The 15,801-nt window shown below is 37.5% G+C and overlaps 1 long non-coding RNA gene and 1 pseudogene across 2 annotated transcripts in view; both read left to right on the plus strand.

Moving 5' to 3' along the window:
* The window catches only part of LOC141568548 (uncharacterized), a 201,090-nt gene that overhangs the window by 68,421 nt on the left and 116,868 nt on the right, over positions 1-15,801 (plus strand). The window lies entirely within an intron of this gene.
* Positions 2,433-2,524, plus strand: LOC141570262 (U6 spliceosomal RNA; annotated as a pseudogene).

Genomic DNA, 15,801 nt, shown 5'->3' on the forward strand with positions numbered 1-15,801 from the left:
ATCCATGGCAGCACCTTGGAACATTACTTAGTAAATCAGAACCCTGGATAAATTGGACATAAGGTCTCACAATAACTTGGACTTCACCCAGGCAGGCCTCAGGTAGAACCTGCTCCATATGGTGACTTATGTTAAGCAGAGAAAATGCCTTATTTGGCACCAACAGGAGTCTCTGTACTTCTTCCTAGGAGCACAAATAAAGGGCACACATGCCAATTGATCCTCTATTACTTATGATACTGTGGGGAAAAGAGAATGGGAATACAAAATGCATAGACTGTATTTAACAGGATATCCTCTCCAGCAAACAGATTGTTCACGGGATTTCGAGCATATGACATAATCTTAGAAATTTACCATTCCAGTCACCTTTGGAGAGTTTCTGTGTATGTTGTTATCATCATCATTATCATAGGTCACCCGATGAGCTACCTGTGAGGCACTATGGCAGGAGCCATGGAGGATCCCAAGATGCAAGTAGACAAAGTCCTTGCTGGCGCTGACATGCCCACATGCAAATGGTCAGAGCTGACTGGGCGTGGCCTTCAGGGAGGTGTTGGGGAGAAAGGGAGCTCATTGGCCCCTTGAACTCAGATCATTGCAGATTTTGGGACATATGAGACCAGACAATTAAGTTCACAAACTTGTTGCAACGATGTTGCTAACCTTTTTTGATATCAGAGGGATTATTCATTATGAATTTGTACAAGCTGGACAAACACTTAACCACATTTACTATTTGGAAGTGCTGAAAAAGCTGCATGAAAAAGTTAGACAATCTGAACTTTTCACCAACAATTCATGGCTCTTGCATCACGACAACGCACCAGCTCACATGGCACTGTCTGTGAGGGAGTTTTTAGCCAGTAAACAAATAACTGTATTGGAACACCCTCCCTACTCACCTGATCTGGCCCCCAGTGACTTCTTTCTTTGCCTGAAGATAAAGGAAATATTGAAAGGAAGAAATTTTGATGACATTCAGGACATCAAGGGTAATATGATGACAGCTCTGATGGCCATTCCAGAAAAAGTTCCAAAATTGCTTTGAAAGGTGGACTAGGCACTGGGCTCAGTGCATAGCTTCCCAACGGGAGCACTTCTAAGGTGACTGTAGTGATATTCAGCACTTTTCTAGGATGAGTTCTCGAACTTAATTGCCAGATCATATCTCCAGGAATCCTATTTACACAGAACAATCAAATTTCTTTGGAGAACTGAGTTGGGAAGAGGGGGCTTTGGCCCTGGTGAGTCAGAGCTCCAAGCCCTTGATTATTTATGAAACCGGTGAATGAAAACCAAAGTGAAACAATATCTACAGTGTAAACCTATCATGTGTGTGTAGGTTTGCCCATGTATGGCACCCAGTAGGAAGTTACATTTTAGTATTTGCTGTCTGGCATCTGAAAGTCTATGCTAGGTGGTTAAGGAGTGGCCTTTTGCAAATAGTACTTTGATTATGAGTCATTTTCAAGATGTCCCAGGGACTTCTTTTCCTGTTTTTAATTTTCCTTAACATTTCCTACAGTTCTCACTGGAAGATGGAGACGTTCAGATCCTTTTACTGCAGGGAACTCATGCGCTCAGGTACAATGGGGGAACTTGTTCCAGCTTTTCTCCCCTGGACCTAACTCTGAATGGACAGCTTCCTCATTTGTGTTTTCATTCTTTCTATCTCAATAATGGTAATACTTTGTTGCACTTATGAGTTTAAACTTCTTTCTACCAGAGTCGAAGCATATTGAGGACAGGAACGACATCGCTTCTCATTTCTGTATATCCAGTGCCTAGCTCAGTGCCTGGTTCAACATCTCTGAATGAGAATTTAGAAAGCTACTCCAGATTATGTGAAAGGATGAGCTCCCCACACCCTGATTCTTCTTGATAAATGGTGATTTCTACATTATAACATGCAATTAAATATCAGCATAAACTGAGGGAACAGGAATGCTGTGAGTCTAAAATCATTATTATTACATCTCCACACACATTGCCCATAGGACTGCTTGATTAATATTAATAGTAAGCTTGATTAATATTAATTAATGTCTCTTTGCAGAATGCATTTTGATCAATGGAACGGGAAGCGTCTCTCAGGTGTGTTGGATGAGGGACTAACTGGACTGTTGTTTACATTTCAATTGAAGAGTTTACATGTGGTTGAAAATCTATCCTATGTCGGCCTTGATAGAATACATGTTTATTATTTTCAGTATTTATTGACCGCCTACCGGATGCCAAATACACTCTTGGCAGGATGTTTCCTGAGTGAGCTCATAATTTACTTCAGGGATTGGGCTATGGGTGTAATTTAACATGATTGGACAGAAAAATGACTCCATTAATCAAATTGATATATTTGTAAATTAAAATATATGAATCAGAATGTATGCTTCTATAGTACATTTATTGTTATAAATATTAGAAGTCTAGTACTCGCTTTGGCAGCACATATATAAAAATTGGAACGGTACATTGAAGATTAGCATGGCTGTTGCAAATTTGTGAAACGTTCCATATTTTAAAAAAATATTGGAAGTCTACATCTAGACTACATTTAATGAATATTTTAATAAAGAAAAGACATTTAAAAAATTCTCTTTCAAGATATTTAGCTTATATAGGATTTATCGTAAGTCTGCCCATAATTTGAGAATATATTTAATGTGTAGGCTGTGTTTTCTTTGGAATTTGACTATTGTGTAAAATGATTATCTAATAATTGAAACTGTGCAAAACTTCCTTTACTTTAAAGTGAGTTAGGGCACATTTCTGCTGAGGTAGTTCAGAGTGATTATTATTACATATATATATGTATTTTTTGCTCTTCTTGTGTTAATACTGCAGAATCTTTTTCATTAAGTGAAGCTATTTGCAATTTCAGCTGTAAAATAGGCAAAGAAAAACTTTCCTTGAAAGACAAAATTCTCTTCTACGGAATTGTCCAGAAGGAGGCTCCCTTCCACCTCACAGTTAGCCTAGAAGCTTCCAAACTTACTTCTTCCCAAGCAGTTGTAATACTCCCCAAGCCTGTTTTGTCATTGGTGGGAGTAAAAGAAGCACTCTGAAAACTTCCCTTGGGGAACAGAATTTAAATTTGCATCACAGATAAGAAGGTTTCAGTGAATCTAATGTGCTCTTTCCTTCCACCAGCTCATTCCTGTATTTCTCTCCTAGTTGAATACCAATTAACAGAAATGTGGGGATAAAATTCTCCTCATTAACTTCGGATCTCTCAATATTCCATAGCTTAATCCTTGTGGCTTTGTTTTCTCAAAATCGTCCTTGAATCTCTAATACAGTATTTGAAAAATTAATATTTTGAAATGAATCAGTAAAGGCATTTGGAATTTTTAAAAAGTCTGTATGGTTGTTGCCTCTGCCTGCCTATCCGTCTTAGTCTCTATGTGTCTATAAGTAAGAGACACCTGTTTAAACAGTAGGCTAATCACAGTTCACCGCAAATGCTCTCATTACATTGCATTTGGTAATGAAGAAGCCACTAGGAGATTCAGAACAGAAAGGAAATGTCCAAAATCTCTGGAGATTTAAAAGGGATATAACGATACAGCGATCACTGGAGGTACATTTTGAATCAATTGATTTTCAGGTTCTCCTTCATTGTCCAGGAAGGCAGTTTATGTGGTTATTGCAAAAATAGCATAGTTGCTCTTTTGAGAAGCTTTGCCCTTTAACGATGGAACAGAGCTGATTATGAAATTGCCAACTGTGACTAATTTTGGAGGAATAACATCTCAAATAGATTGTCTCCCGGAGATGCTATTGGAACCAGTGAACTGCAGGATGGTGATGAGTTTATCTGTGTCAATTGGGCCTTTGAGGGTTTATTCCTAAACAGGGCACAGAGAAGACGGGTACTGTGCCCTCTTGGTACTTCTAACCTCTCCTTGGCATGGAGATTCCAGTTTTGGAAACTGCAGTAAGCAGAACTACGGCCCCTGAAGGTGCCCTAGTCCCTGGATCCTGTGACTATATTTTGTTACATGGCAAAAGGAACTTTGCAGAGGGAATAGTATCCTATCGGGAGATTATCATGGGTAGGCCCCGTCTAATCACATGATCCCTTAAAAGCAGAGAACTTTCTCCAGCTGGAAGAAGATGCAGCAGAAGGAAAAGTCAGAGAATTCCAAGTGTGAGAAGAACTTGATGTACTGTTGGGGGTTCTGAGATCGAAGGGGTCATGTATGAGGACTGGAGAGAAGCCCTCAGAGCTAAGACAGCCCCTGGATGGCAACCTGCAGGGAAGTAGAGACCTCAGTTTTACAACCCCAAGCAACTGAATTCAGCCAACAACGTGAATGAGCTTGGAATTACATCCTTCCCCAGAGCCTCCAGTAAGGAGTGCAACCCTGCCACCACCTTGATTTGGGCTTAGTAAAACCCATGTCAGACTTATGCCCTACAGAAACTAGGAGATAATACATTTTTGTTGTTTTAAGTCATTAACTTTGTGGTAATTTATTACGGCACCAACAGAAAACTAAATCACAGGAAGTATTTTACAGGAAATGGTACTTGTGTTGGAGTGTTACTTTGGTGGACTGTCACGAAGAACCATGCCTCCATGAATTCAGTCCAACAAAACAAACTTATTTTCTTAAAGTTCTATAGGTCAAAAGTGTCACTGGCTTAAAAACTCAAGGTGTCAGCAGGACCACATTCCTTCCGGAGGCTCCAGGCGAGAATCCATCTCCTGGCCTTGTCTAGTTTCCAGAGGCTGCCTGCATTCCTTGGCTCCTGCCCCCTTCCTCCATTTTCAAAGTCATCAGTATGACATCTTCAAATCTCTCTTATCCCTACCTCCCTCTTATAATGACTCTTGTGATTGTATTGGTCCCTCCTGGATAATCCAGGCTAATCTCCCCATCTTACATCAATTAATCACATTTGCCCAGTCTCTTTTGCCATGTAAGATAACATATTTACAGGCTTTGGGGATTAGAGCATAGATATCTTTATCACACTTATCACAATAAGCGTTTGAATGCTGGGTATACACTTTTTTTAAAATTAAAGTTTATTGGGGTGACAATGGTTAGTAAAGTTACATACATTTCAGGTGTACAATTCTGTAATACATCATCTATATATCACATTGCATGTTTACCACCCAGAGTCAGTTCTTTCCATCACCATACATTTGATCCCCTTTACCCTCATCGACCACCCCTGTCCCCCCTTACCATCTGGTAACCACTAAACTGTTGTCTGTGTCAATGAGTTTTTGTTTGTTTGTCTTGTTCCGTTGTTGCTTTCAGTTTTATATCCCACATATCAGTGAAATGATTATGGTTCTTGACTTTTTCTGTCTGTCTTATTTCACTTAGCATAGTAATCTCAAGATCCATCCATGTTGTCGCAAATGGCACTGCTTCATCTTTTCTTATGGCAGAATAGTATTCATTTGTGTATATATACCATGTCTTCTTTATCTAATCATCTGGTTGTTTCCATGTCTTGGCCACTGTAAATAAAGCTGCAATGAACATCTGGAGCACATATGTCTTTATGGATAAATGTTTTCAGATTTTTTGGGTCGATACCCAGGAAAGAGAATGCTGGGTCATATGGTAATTCTATTCTTAATTTTTTGAAGAAGCTCCACACAGCCTTCCATAACGGCTGCACCAGTCTGCATTCCCACCAACAGTGTATGAGGGTTCCTGTTTCTCCACAGCCTCTCCAACACTTGTTACTATTTGTCTTGTTGATGATAGCCATTCTGACTGTGGTGAGGTGACATCTCATTGTGGTTTTTATTTGCATTTCTCTGATGATTAGTGATGTTGAACATATTTTCATATGTCTATTGGCCATCAGTATGTCCTCTTTGGAGAAATGTCTCTTCAGGTCGGGTGCCCATTTTTTAATTGGATTTTTTGTTTTTTTGTTGTTGAGTTGTGAGTTCTGTATATATTTTGGATATTAGCAAAAATCTTCTCCCATATTCTTTATTTTGTCAACAGTTTCTTTTGATGTGCAGAAGCTTTTTAGTTTGATATAGTCCCATTCACTTATTTTGGCTTTTACTTCCCTTGCCTTTGGAATCCAATTCATAAAATGCTCTTTGAACCCAAGGTCCATAAGTTTAGTACCTATGTTTTCTTTTATGCAGTTTATTGTTTCAGGTCTTATGTTTAGGTCTTTGATTCATTTTGAGTTAATTTTAGTACATGGTGACAGATAGCAGTCCAGTTTCATTCTTTTGCATGTGGCTTTCCAATTCTCCCAGCACCATTTATTGAAGAAGCTGTCTTTTCTCCATTGTATGTTTTTGGCTCCTTTGCTGAAAATTGTCTGTCCATATTTATGTGGGTTTATTTCTGGGTTTTCAATTCTATTTGTGTGTACTTTTTCGAATGTTCACTCTTAGAATGTTTCTTCTTGGAACCCAATTGCTATTCTCTGAGAAAGTCCATGCAACCATGTAGAGAGGCTTCCATAGAAAAGACCAAGGCCTCTGGCTAACGCTCACAACTGAACTCCCATGCAGCAGCCAATAACCAACTCCTTCCCATGTGAGCAAGGCCATTGTAGACCTTGCAGCTAACCCAGTGCCCCAGCCATCATCACACAGCAGAACTGCCTGGTCAACCCAGAAAATCATGAAAGATAATAAATGGTGGTTGTTATTTTAAGCTCATTAAGTTTTGGGGTGGTGTGTTATGCAGCAATGGATAATTGAAGTAACAGTGTAACCTCTTTTGTAACTACCTGAAGGATTCTGATAGAGGAAGATGAGTTCTTCTGTTAACTATTCTAGATGACATAGGTTAAAATATGTAAAGTCCTTAGATCAGGGTCTGGCACATAGTAGGTGCTATAAAAGTATTTAATTATCTTTTCCCAAGTAGTCTTTTTGCTGCAGACATTGCTACCTGCATTCCTATTAAAAGAAAGAGGGTTTCTCTCTGTCACAGAAATGTATTTAATCTGACATATAAAATACAATGTATTATCTGATAATTTTGCTTGCTGTTCCATAATTTAAAGCTTTAAAACCTTAACCTGAACAATGTCTGTATTTGTCCCCAAAATATCATTTCTCAGGAAATACAGCATCATAACTAAACTTCAGAATATGAAGTAGAGTCTTGCGGTTCATATTGTTTAATTGTGCTGTCACACAAGAATCTTCGAATTCTTCATAGTTTGTTCAATTGCTGTAAATGACTTCGGAAAGTAATATAATTATAATTTGTAAAAGTAAATTCATTCATAGAATTCATGGAGCAAGCTAAAACGAGTTGATTACCATTTGAAAACAGTTAATGGTGTTGCTGATTAGAATCCATTGCAAAGAGTCATGATTTAATTTCACGTCACCTAGAATCATCAGACGCCATGCATGTTAACGGCCGTTTTGGTGGCATATGATTGACGTGTTTCTCTGAGCTAAGCGATATGGCTGTGCTGACTCAGTGAAAAACTCACATTTCAAAACACATGAAGTAAGTTATACCGTGCAACCTTATGTGATTAGATTCACCACCTGAGTATTAAAACTGTGAGTGATGTGTATAAGTAAGGTTTAAGCTCATTAAAAGCAATGCATGTGAGATTTGGGTGAAAATCCAGCTCAATGGAGGCTTTCAAGTTTTCATAGCAAGCTTCTTGAATGGATGATGTTCAGTTTGTGTTCAACTTGCTTTCCTTCCTTTCCACCTTGGAGTCTCCACCTGGAAGCTAGAGAGGTTTTTTTAAAAAGACTCACACATCGGTCATGTCACTCCCCTGGTTAAACTCCTTAGTGGTTCTTACTGCTGCTACAGAAAGTCCACAGTCTTCAGCCCAGCATGCAGGGCTGTGTGTGATCTGCCGCTGCTGGCGCTGCAGACTTCTCTCTTGACAGTTTTCCTCACCTTGTCTGGATCCAGACGTGGAGAAGAATTCGTAATTCTCTTTCTTCTGGAGGCCACCGTCTGCCACATGGCCTGCCTATTTCCTGCACATCCATAAAGCCTTGTTTTGTGTCACTTTATCTAGGCAGCCTTACTCCACCCCCTTCCCCAAGTAGCCTAAGAACAACTCGGTGTGCACCTGTATGTAGAACCTCAGTTTTCCTCATTCAATAGCACGGATCAAGCTATATCACAATTGCTTGTTTAATTGTCAACTTCCCTCAATAGAGCATAAGTGCCCTGCAGGGAGTACTGTCAGGTTTACGATTAAAGCTAATGCCAAGTTCAGTGCCTGGCACATAGAGGAACTCAATGCAAATGTGCTGAGTGAACAATGGAAATGTTTGTTGAAAGTGAGCAGAATATAAAAGAACTGTTATCATTACCTGGCGTTTAGTAGGCACCCGGTATATATTCATTCATGTGTTCCTCCCAGATCAACGCCATGGGGTTCATCGTTAGTTGTGTGCCATTTCCCACTGGTTTACCATGTGTTATTTACTAAGGAGTAAGTTGCTAGACTGTGTTAACATCTTATGGAGTAATTTTCTTGGAATAAAATAGGCTGAAAGTGTAGTTTCTCATTCCTAGGCCTTTGTGTATGTCTTACAACCTTTCACATGCTCTAGTTCAGGTCTGGCTGTCTTCCTTCTTCTAATTTAGGTCTCAGCCCAAATGGTTTCTTCACAAAGAACTTTTCTTGATCACTTAGTCCAAAGTCTTCCCCTTCTTCCGTTTCCAGTTGGAGAGCTCCAGTAACTATCACATCGAGTAGCGTTTGTGTCTTCCATTACAATTATCAGTCCATAAACTTATCTTGCAGTTTATAGTGTTTAATTATGCTGTCATACAAGAATCTTAGAATTTTTTATAGTGTGTTCAATTGCTGTAAATGACTGCTGAAAGTAACGTAATTATAACTTGTAATGGCAAATGCATTCGTAGAATTCATGGAGCAAGCTGGATAGCTAACTGTTCATTTGGAACCGAGTTGATTACCCTTTGAAAACAGTTAATGTGAACAGTAAAATTATCTTTTACTTATTGACTATAACCTCCTTCCAGAATGAAAGTCTATGAGAACAGGGTCTTGCTCGTTGCCCCAGTTCTTTGAACACCGCCTGGCATGTGGTGGGTGAATGCATGCATGAAGTCACCATACACGAGAGCTTCCTCCAGCCTTACTATGTGGGCCACTATCTCTCAGGATCGTCCCAGCTGCCATTAAACAACAAAAATTCTCACTAGACAAATATTCAAATGCATGTGAGAGGTGATATACTTGATCAAATTTGCATATCCTGTGATGACTTTCTATCCAGTCAATAGAACAGATGTCTGATATTATCATCATAATTGTTAGTGACTTTCACTAGGGTGGAAAAAGAAACTGGCCAACCAATTCTTGTGTAATCGATTAATTTTGTAATCTATTTGTGGCAAAACAATAGAGTTTGTTTAAAAGAACATAAGGCTTTTTTTTTTTTTTAAGCATTATAATAAATTTTCACAAAATTAGTTTCTGGGGGAATAGTCAACTTTTCTTTGATTTTCTTGATAGGGACTGTGCCCTAAATCCTGAAAGGAGGACAATATTGAAGGGGGAAAAGTCCTGCTTTTCTCTGTACCCCTCACTAGTTGTTTTCTATGTGAAGGAGAATGACATCATTGATGGGTGAATTGGATGAGGTAATCATGGCTCATGATAATCAGTGGGTGAAATCACGATGCACACCCTCTCTCTAGCATTCCACAGGGGGTGTTATAGTCTGTGATGCTCCATGCAGGTTTTTGGATGAGCGAGCCCTGAAAATTCAGCGTGCCGCAAAATAAGCCCCAAAGTCTAGATTTGGGGAAAGAATAGGACGTGTATTCGGGAGCTTTACTATTGCTGTATGTAGCCAACAGCAGAGAGTGATAAGTACATTTGACAGTATATTTTGATCCTCATCTAGTCTTCTTTACCTGTTTTTCAAATTCATTGGAACCCATAGGAGAAAGGATGAGAAAGTTCCAGAACCCCCAACACTAATAGTTCCACTTCCTTCCATCAATGAGAACTTTTTTTTTGGATTTTTAGATGAAGAAAAACTTAGAGAATATGAGAATGACATGTTCCTACCATCAAAGAACAGGGGAGTAATAATTTTTCTAAGTGAATATAATGTGTGGAATTTAGAAATAGCTATTATTCAGACCCTGAAGATATGACATTTAAATGGTTCCTGTAGCTGTGTGGTATTTCTACCATGTGAAATCTTTTACTGAGCCAGGCTCAGTAAACGGCTGTTATTTGACTAGAATGAGCAATGAGCAAACATTTCTGGCTGTCAACTATTACGCAGTATACTGTTTCTCTTTATTTTTACTAATTCTATACACTTCTCAATGTAGTAGTGGAAACTGTTTGTGATAATTGCTGTGTGTCTATATTTGTTTTAGGAATTGGACACTTCATAAACATGAAAGTGCTGTTTCATAGGTACTGTGTTTTCATATGTCTAGAAACTTAATAATCATCTCTGTCATCACTTGATATTCTTTATAGAGAAGTGGGAAATAAAATAGAATTGTCTCTTTATTTTCACTTTAATTTGGTCCCACTCTAAACCCCTAGGACTCTTACAATCTCATTTCACTGTAATTCAAATTTACTTTTATATTTAAGATTATAATGTAAGAACCTGCTGTAAGTTGACATTAAATTCTTTTTGTTTATGAAGATGTTCAAGAAAAAGTACCACTTAACCAATGAAGGGGCTCTCCCAGTAGGAGATGACAAAGGAACAGAAAGTGGCACATACTACCTCGCCTTGGCAAAAACCAACTGATCTTTTAAATTCTAAGAACGAGATACACCGAAAGTTGTCTAAAATTTTGGAAAGTGAAAGATTTTAACATACATCATAGTCTTGATTATTTTAGTTCAGCCTGTGGCATTTCTTATGTAACCTTTAATTCTTATTATCTTCTGACTGTGATATACTGATAAATAAAGGTGCAGCTCTTTGTGTTTCGTTTTTCTAGGCTTACAGAATCAGAAGTCAAACCTACCTATTTTGTGATCTAATCAATTTTCTTTGGTTTAACACCAAGACTAATGCATGCTTTTCTTAAGCTCTTCCAGCTCATCTGAACTTAGAGTTTTAGTCATTCATGTGAAGCCTTTCATGCCAGTTTTATATTTGAAAATGGGTCCCAGCTGCTCTGGCTTTCTTAATCCGTCCCAGAAAGGCGTATGTGACAGCGTCTCCCCCAGGGAGATTGCAGCTCCAAAGCTTTCTCTTCTAGGTAGGGAAAATGCTAAGCCAAACTCTATTATCATGCTTACTTCCCCAGCTGGCTGATTAGATCAATATATGTTTTATATTTGTTATGAGTAGACATAAAAATGTAAGAATAATATTTATAGAATACTATATATACCGTGGGTGCCAAAAAAATGTATACACATGACTTGTATTCATCTTTTGTTAGCGGTATATATTGAATATTACAATTTTCATACAGTGTTTTCCCTTTTTAAAATGTGTATACATTATTTTTGGCACCCTCTGTATTTCAATTATGGAAAATGTCATTCAGTTCATATTTTTGAAACTTCTATTAGGTCCTAGCACGCAGTAAGGCTTCAATCAGTGTTGAATCAATGTGTGAAGAGATAAAAGTATGTGAAAAGATAAAGGTATTAAGTAGTGAACATAAGGAATTCTCTGAATAAGTTTAAAAGTTTCACCATATTTTATTTTTAAAACAAGGTTGAAAGCTGTTAAGTAGTTGACTTAGGTATTTTAAATTCAATCAAAGAACTAAACACTTACAGGCTTGTTCTCTAACTCCTCGTTATTATATAACCTTAGTTTTGAGCCTGCTCCCTAATAATTTTTAAACTGTTATCTTTTATTTGTATTTGATATTATTAAATCACTCAATTTTGCATTTAGAAGTTTCTAAACCAAGGAATTCATAGGACAGGTTTTTAATATGAACACATACCTCTACACATGCTGTATGGTAGTTTGTTCCAGAACAGAGAGTTAGTAATGGACTCCATTTCTATATTCTAGATTTCATCAGTGATATATAACAATATGTACTTTACTTATACTCGGAGTAGATACTTATATTCTTGCAATAATGTGGAAAATATTAAAATAATCAATTTGTAATAATGGAATTGAATTTTTTTTTTTTTGGAAGCTTAAAGGCAACATTGGAACTGGCCCAAAATAGTAGAAAATATGATTTTGAATGGAATTTATCAGAATGTAGGCAAAGTAAGCATTCTGAAGCTTTAAATCTACTCCTGAATTAATGAGAAGCAGGCATTTTGCCAATGCTAATTCATCTTATGCTATAGACTCAAGGTTTATCGGACATTCTATTGTTTCTTCCAGGGGAGGGCATAAGTGGAATAGGGGAAAAGTGAAGCCAGAGTCCAGATAATGTCATCCTCAGGAATCACATCACACACTGGCTGCACTGCTTAGACAATGCAGAACCTAAAGCATCTTTTCCAAAAATCTTAGTAAAAGGTATCTTTCCCTAGATACAGAACTTGAGACTTGTTTTGTATTATCCTCCTTGGTATAATCATATTTGAAACTTTTCAATGTACTCCACTATTTTAAATATATTCCTTCATAGCTGAAAATATTTCCCAATTCAGCATAACCTGAAAACATAGTCATCTTTTCTTTAACATTTTGAATGAATAAAGACCATGCTCCCTATTACTACTTATTGCTGTCAGTCTCTAATTGTATTATACACTCTCTTTAAGCACATTGTTGAATGAGGATCAAAAGAAGTGCATTATATTTGTGCAGTAACAGCATCAGGATATTCTATATTCAAGAGAGAAAAAATGTTTTTGAAGACAAATGGAATAGCGATCTCATTTTTCATTCTTATTATAGGTGAACCGTTAATAGTCACCATGTTTCCATGACCGTCTGAGCAACTGATTTAAATTCCTGCTTTACAACATTTCTTGCCTTGGTTCAATGACATAAAGGGTATTTGTCCAATTCATTGCTCTCAGGAGAGTTGGCTTCCTATTTTCTCTGCAGTTAGAAGCACCAAATCTTGCTTTTTTATGCTAATAACACCTACTAGGTGTCAATACAAAGCCTTGAAATATAGTGCGTCACAGAAGAGGATTTTAGATTCACGGTTTGTAGAGTTTAGGAGAGGTAGCTCTAGTTACCCCTGCACAAAAGTTTACAGTTGGTGCTTAATCCAGCAATTGACCATGGCTTCATTTTACTTTAGCAAACCTTAGATGAGAAGGGAAAATAAGCTGACGTCCTGACGTCTAACCTCTTTGTGCGTCTTTAAAATGAGTTAAAGGAGGGAGGTCTGTTGGTTAGAGCAACAAAGTGAATAGAACAGCAGGATAGCACAAGCGCTGCAAAAGGAGTTCTTAGAGCGTCTCATGGGCGTTGAAAATAGGTAATACTGCTTCACTGAAAAAGAAATAGGAGATCATAGAGTTCACTATACCCAGTTAGAGGTGTCGATTAGTATTTTCTAGGATCTTGAAATGTAATGAAATGTTTGCTTTAAATGGAATACCAAGCAGTTGAAAAAAAAATTAAAATCACCCCTCCTTTCTTCAATATCAAGACAAAGGGATAAGCCACTGTTTCTCCTCTTGCTGGTTGGGTTGTTTCACTAGAGAGCAGCCCTGCTTGGTTCTTACCCAGTTTATTAGATTTTCACTTTTCAAATAGAAGGCGCTCTCTTGTGGTAAGCAGGGAAAACTGTAACTTTATCTTTAACCAAACCAGGTGGAGGCTGAACAGAACAACTCTGACTGTTCTCTTTTTGTCACGCAATATGTGTAGGCTAAAACGAGGGTCAGCCAGGATGATGGCTACAGGCTGAGGAGGGGTGGACAGAAAGGGAAGGACAATTTGAAGTTTCACTGACTTAGTGTATTATTGTAAAAAACAGGCTTTAAGATCACATGGTATTAGAACCAGGTCACTTGGTTCAACCCATTGATTGTGCAGAAGCAAGTCTTGATTCCAAAGAGATTAAATAAAGGACACTCATTCAAATGTGAGTGAAACCGGCTATTGGAGGCGGGAGGATAGAGGGCAGTGCCCTCTTCTCAGCTCCAGCTCATTGTTGATAGGCAGGAAAATGGAACCAGTACTATCAGAGCTTCAGGTGAAGCCAGAAATCCAGATTTTTTTTTTTAATTAAACTTTATTGGAATGACAATTGTTAGTAATGTTACATAGATTTCAGGTGTACAATTCTGTAATACATTATCTATATCTCACATTGTGTGTTCACCACCCAGACTTAGTTATCTTTCCATCACCATATATTAGACCCTATTTACCTTTTTCTAGAGTACCCCTCCCCCTTACCCTCTGGTAACCTCTAAATTATTATCTATGTCTATGAGTTTTTGTTTCTTCATTTGTCTTGTTCTTTTGTTGTTTTCAGTTTTATATACCACGTATAAATGAAATCATATGGTTCTCTACTTTTTCTATCTGACTTATTTCGCTTAGCATTATAATCTCAAGATCCATCCATGTTGTCACAAATGGTCCTATTTCACATTTTCTTACCGCCGAATAGTATTCCATTGTGTATATATACCACAACTTCTTTATCCATTCATCTATCGAAGGACATTTTGGTTGTTTCCATGTTTCCACCATAAATAAAGCTGCAAGGAACATTGGTGCACACATGTCTATATGGATAAATGTTTTCAGATATTTTGGGTCATATGGTAATTCTATTCTTAATTTTTTGGGGAACCTCCACACTGCCTTCCATAGTGGCTACACCAATCTGCATTCCCACCAACAGTGTATGAGGGTTCCTTTTTCTCCACAGCCTCTCCAACACTTGTTACTATTTGTCTTGTTGATGATAGCCATTCTGACTGGGGTGAGGTGATAGCTCATTGTGGTTTTTATTTGCATTTCTCTGATGATTAGTAATGTTGAGCATTTTTTCATTTGTCTATTGGCCATTTGTGTGTCCTCTTTGGAGAAATGTCTCTTCAGGTCCTCTGCCCATTTTTCAATTGGGTTATTTGTTGGTTTTTTTTGTTGAGTTGTGTGAGTTCATTGTGTATTTTTGATATTAGCCTCTTATCTCCCATTCACTTGGTTGCCTCTTTATTTTGTTGATGGTTTCTTTTGATGTGCAGAAGCTTTTAAATTTGATATAGTCCCATTCATTTATTTTAGTTTTTACTTTCCTTGCCTTTGGAGTCAAATTCATAAAATGCTCTTCGAACCCAAAGTCCATAAGTTTAGTACCATGTTTTCTTCTATGCAGTGGTTTTCTCTTTTTATTTTAGTGAGTCTAGTGAAGAGTTTGTCAATTTTGTTAATCTTTTCAAAGAACCAGCTCTTTGTCACATTAATTTTTTCTATTGTCTTTTTGTTCTCGATTTCATTTAATTCTGCTCTGATTTTTATTGTTTCCTTTCTTCTGCTGACCTTGGGTTTCATTTGTTCTTTTTTCTCTAGTTCTTTAAGGTATAACATGAGGTTATTTATCTGGGATTTTTCTTGTTTCTTGAGATAGGCCTGTAATGATATAAATTTCCCTCTAAAACTGCTTTCGCTGCATCCCAAAAATTTTGGTAGGATGTATTTTCATTCTCATTTGTTTCTATGTATCTTTTGATCTCTCCTCTTATTTCTTCTTTGACCCTGTCATTCTTTAAAAGTATGTTGTTTAATCTCCATGTATTTGTGGGTTTTCCTGCTTTCTTTTTGCAGTTCATATCCAATTTCAAAGCTTTGTGATCAGAGAATATGCTTGGTATGATTTCAATTTTCTTAAATTTGCTGAGGCTAGTTTTATGTCCCAATATATGGTCTGTCCTTGAGAATGT

This window comes from Rhinolophus sinicus, chromosome 1 (genome assembly GCF_057876585.1).
Source record: "Rhinolophus sinicus isolate RSI-liver-muscle chromosome 1, RSI-T2T, whole genome shotgun sequence".
Classification (NCBI taxonomy): Eukaryota; Metazoa; Chordata; class Mammalia; order Chiroptera; family Rhinolophidae; genus Rhinolophus; species Rhinolophus sinicus.